Below are 4,918 nucleotides of genomic sequence, written 5' to 3'. Positions count from 1 at the left end.
TACATAGTTCTACAATGTTCCATGGTTTGTCTATGTCATGATTTAACTAGTGTCCTACCACTTACCAATCTTTCTTAATTTTGAATTTCATAGATCCTGCTTTAATTAATCCCTTTATAGTCACATTGTTTTATAAATCCAGGACATTAAAAAGCTTTTTAATGAATAATAGTATTAAAACTCTTTGTATATATTTATACAATGTCCATGTGCTGTCTATGCTCTTTGAACATGACAATGTTAACAACATAATCATGCTTTTCCTTCTAGGTTAGTGGATGACAGGTGTGTGGTGCACCCGGAGGCAGGGGACCTTGCCAACCCTCCCAAGAAATTCAGAGGTAAGAAACAAATATATATTTTTATTATGTGACCTCAGGGAGCAGGGATAATTTTTAATCTTAAAATAAGTAATTTATTCAATGTGAAGCTTTCAAATATAAATATTTGAAAATTCTTTCAAAAATTTCCTCATTGTTTTTCATTATTTATGAAAGAATAGTTTTCGTTCTTTTTTTTTATTTTTGCTGGACAGTAGTCTATCCATTGAAAGGAAATCTTGGAAATAAACTGTGAGAGGCCACTTTTCAAACCAGTAAATTCAGCTGAATGTATATATGTTTCTGTGACAGTTATGCTATAAATGTTAGTGTTTCATTAGCAGCTCTTTAGTTTATCTTTGTAAAATCTCCAGGAGGGTGACAGTGATGTGTTAGCTTAGCTTTTTAAATGTCACTTTGGATGGTGTGTAGTAACTAACAATTGTCCTAGAACTCTTTTCTACGTATAATTGTAGAAATAGCTTGATACTATCAACTGAGAAATTAGTCCTAGTAGGAGATTATTATTTGACTGTTATGAAAGGAAGATTAATAGAACCTGCAAATAATCATATGCGACTAAAACCACTAATTAAAAGCTTGCTCAAATCAATTTCATAGTTTGTGTGTACTTATAACAATAAAAATAATTTTAAAACAACATTCATTTTGAACATACTGCCGTCATCCTTCTCACATGGTGAAAAGCAGCTGTAATAAGGGATAAAAATGTGGAGAGAGAATGGAAGGAGTCCCCAGAGCCCACAGCCGAGTCAGGACGTGCTACTTACTGCCCTGGGGAGGGGAATGTTAACATCTGAAAAGTATTTCCCACGTTTTACTGTCTGTGATAGGCACTTTCCACACAATTCTCATTATAAAAATATCATGTTTCATTCTGCCTAAACTCAGAACCTGGCGGAGAGAGTGACAAGCACAGTAAATGTACTTTGAGTTAAATTGGTCACTTTGAATAAGAGATCCACACTTCTCCCCAGGTGGAAAAGTTAACAAGGCAGGCTGTGGGAAATACACTGCCCATGAGAAGCACCCATAAAATCGTGCAGTAGGGACACTCCCCACTGGGGATGTTACCAAAACCCAAGTTTGTGTGCCTGACACTTCAAAAGGCCAACACTCAAAATGTCTGAGTTGGGAGTAAGACAAGGGTTATTGGTCAAGAAGGTGCTCACTGAGAAGATGGGAGACCTAAGGGTGCCTCAGATCCATCTTGCTCACTGGACTGGGCTAACGGGTTTTTAGGGTTACGGGAACAGGTATGCAAAGTGCTGGCAGGCATGTTTTAGCTGGAGGACCTCGGAACTTAGCCATTTATGGTAAAGGGGCGCCAACACCAGATCTTCCTGGACAGTGGACCCTGGGCTTCTGAAAGGGTCCTGGGTGTCAAGTTCTGGTTCTGTGCTGCCTTTTGGTTCAGTGGTGGTGGTGAAACTTTGGTTCCCGGTGCAGCTGGAGGTCACAGCTCTCTCCTCTGCACATGCTTCGGCTGCATGACGTGTGGTTTTGGTCTGTTGTCTCTGAAAGACAACTTAGCATCTCATTAATCAGGACAGGGCCATTTAGTGTTGGTTCTGCATTACAAGGAAGGACTCGCAATAAAACTGTGAAGGAGAGTCGGCAGTGTGACAAAAAGCAGATCAACCTGCCAGAGACTGTGCAGCGAGTGCGTGGAAATGATTTCCAAGACAGGAGAGGGTAGAGAAGCCCAATGGAAGACAGACAGGCTCTAAAAAGTTTGACCTTTATTATGATAAGTGAAATAAGCCAAGCCGAGAAAGACAAATATCACAGGATCTCACTTATTTGTGGAATCTAATGAACAAAATGAATTGACCAACAAAATAAGATGTGAAGCCTGGAGGTACGGAACAGACCAACATACCTCAATGTGTGGTTAGGGAGGGCGAGAAGAGATAAACCAAAGAACTTATATATTTACTAGAGGCCTGGTGCACGAAATTTGTCCCTAGGCCTGGCCGGCCATCAGGACCATCTTCCCCAGCTGCCTGCAGCTGGCTCTGCCTCCCGCTGCCACCCACTCCCGTTTCCCTGTTCACCAATGGGTGATTGGAGCTTGCTGGCCGGGGGAAGGGACCGAGAGGTTAGCTGTTCCCACCTGCTCGCCGGCCCCGCCCCTGCCGCAAGTGGCCATCAGGCTATTGGAGCCTGCTGGCTGGGGAAAGGGTCCAAGAGGTGGTCATGCGCCTCCTAGTGACTGGTCCAGCGGTCGTTCTGGTTGTTCTGCTGTTAGGGTCAATTTGCATATCAAAATGTCTGAGTTGGGAGTAAGACAAGGGTTATTGGTCAAGAAGGTGCTCACTGAGAAGATGGGAGACCTAAGGGTGCCTCAGATCCATCTTGCTCACTGGACTGGGCTAACGGGTTTTTAGGGTTACGGGAACAGGTATGCAAAGTGCTGGCAGGCATGTTTTAGCTGGAGGACCTTAGAACTTAGCCATTTATGGTAAAGGAGTGCCAACACCAGATCTTCCTGGACAGTGGACCCTGGGCTTCTGAAAGGGTCCTGAGTGTCAAGTTCTGGTTCTGTGCTGCCTTTTGGTTCAGTGAGGGTAGTGGTGGTGGTGAGACTTTGGTTCCCGGTGCAGCTGGAGGTCACAGCTCTCTCCTCTGCACATGCTTCGGCTGCATGACGTGTGGTTTTGGTCTGTTGTCTCTGAAAGACAACTTAGCATCTCATTAATCAGGACAGGGCCATTTAGTGTTGGTTCTGCATTACAAGGAAGGACTCGCAATAAAACTACTGTGAAGGAGAGTCAGCAGTGTGATAAAAAGCAGATCAACCTGCCAGAGACTGTGCCGCGAGTGCATGGAAATGATTTCTAAGACAGGAGAGGGTAGAGAAGCCCAATGGAAGACAGACAGGCTCTAAAAAGTTTGATCTTTATTATGCTAAGTGAAATAAGCCAAGCCAAGAAAGACAAATATCACAGGATCTCACTTATTTGTGGAATCTAATGAACAAAATGAATTGACCAACAAAATAAGATGTGAAGCCTGGAGGTACGGAACAGACCAACATACCTCAATGTGTGGTTAGGGAGGGCGAGAAGAGATAAACCAAAGAACTTATATATTTACTAGAGGCCTGGTGCACGAAATTTGTCCCTAGGCCTGGCCGGCCATCAGGACCATCTTCCCCAGCTGCCTGCAGCTGGCTCTGCCTCCCGCTGCCACCCACTCCCGTTTCCCTGTTCACCAATGGGTGATTGGAGCTTGCTGGCCGGGGGAAGGGACCGAGAGGTTAGCTGTTCCCACCTGCTCGCCGGCCCCGCCCCTGCCGCAAGTGGCCATCAGGCTATTGGAGCCTGCTGGCTGGGGAAAGGGTCCAAGAGGTGGTCATGCGCCTCCTAGTGACTGGTCCAGCGGTCGTTCTGGTTGTTCTGCTGTTAGGGTCAATTCGCATATTACCCTTTTATTATATAGGATAGGATAGAGACCTGGTCCACGGGTGGGGGCCAGCTGGCCTGCCCTGAAGGGGGCCCTGGATCAGGGTGGGGGTCCCCGCTGGGGGGGTGGGGCTGGCCTGGGCTTGGGGCTGCTGGGGGTTTGCAGGCTGACCACACCCCCAATCGGGGTGGGGGTCCCCACTGGGTGGGCACGGCCTGGGTGAAAGGCCACCAGGGGTTTGCAGGCTGGCCACGCCCCCAATTGGGGTTGGGGTCCCCACTGTGGGGCAGGGCCAGCCTGGGCGAGGGGCTGCAGGTGGTTTGCAGGCCAGCCATGCCCCCAGCTTTGTCAGGAAGGATGTTCAGAATGACATCCGGAAGGCGTCTGGTCTATTGGGTCTAATTAGCATCTTACCCTTTTATTAGTATAGATATGCATAGCCCGTGGACATGGGCAATAGGGTAGTGAAGACCTGGGGGGAGTGGGTAGGGGCTGGGAGAAAGGGGAGGAAATGGGGAAATGGGAGATATCCGTAACACTATCAACAATAAAATATATATTAAAAAAAGTTCAATCTAGCACATTATGTAAAGATGAGGAGAGAATTAGTGCTTTGGCAAAGGGAACTGAGGAACTCACCCAGGTTACAGTGCAGAGAGATAGACAAAAGGAAAATGTGGCTGAGCTTGGAGAACAGACTGAGAAGGTTTGGCAGTATCTAAGCAAGTTCTAGAAGGAGAGGCAAATGGGCGTGAAGCAGTATGTGAAGGGATACGGGTGAGAACTTCCCTAAGCTGAAGAAAAACAATGCTGCCTCAGGTGGAAGAGGCACGTCGAAGTCAGAGTGGTAACGATAAACGGAAACGAATCCACAGAGACTCCTTTGTGAACTGTAGCTCCTTAAAGATAAAAAGCCTTGAACGCAAACTGGGACAACAAATCTGCATTTGTAAAGGGAAAAAGCATGGGGTTCAGGTTTTGACTGTGCCGCTCACCGGCTGTGTCATTGTAACTAGGTCACCTAACCGCCTTGAGCCTCAGAGGACATCCTGTCATTGGCCCGTGGGAGTCGGGGTGGATAGTTACAAGAGCAAGGCCAAACACACAAGGCTTTGTGAGGCTGGAAATCTTTCCAGAGAATAAACGTGGACGTGTTTTAAGTCACTATA

At 46.5% G+C, this 4,918-nt stretch overlaps 1 protein-coding gene across 5 annotated transcripts in view; it reads left to right on the top strand.

The window, feature by feature from the left end:
• Positions 1-270: 270 nt before the first annotated feature.
• The window catches only part of ITPR2 (inositol 1,4,5-trisphosphate receptor, type 2), a 401,602-nt gene continuing 396,954 nt past the window's right edge, over positions 271-4,918 (top strand). For all 5 annotated transcript variants that reach the window (XM_014544263.1, XM_014544264.1, XM_014544265.1 and 2 more), the window contains exon 1: positions 271-341. The gene's annotated coding sequence lies outside the window, so the exon portion shown is untranslated. The remainder of the gene's footprint in view (positions 342-4,918) is intronic.

The sequence above is a fragment of the Myotis brandtii genome, unplaced genomic scaffold, assembly GCF_000412655.1.
Source record: "Myotis brandtii unplaced genomic scaffold, ASM41265v1 scaffold358, whole genome shotgun sequence".
Taxonomy (NCBI): domain Eukaryota; kingdom Metazoa; phylum Chordata; class Mammalia; order Chiroptera; family Vespertilionidae; genus Myotis; species Myotis brandtii.
The sequence above is the reverse complement of the archived record's forward strand: the minus strand, read 5'-3'. Positions and strand labels throughout refer to the sequence as shown.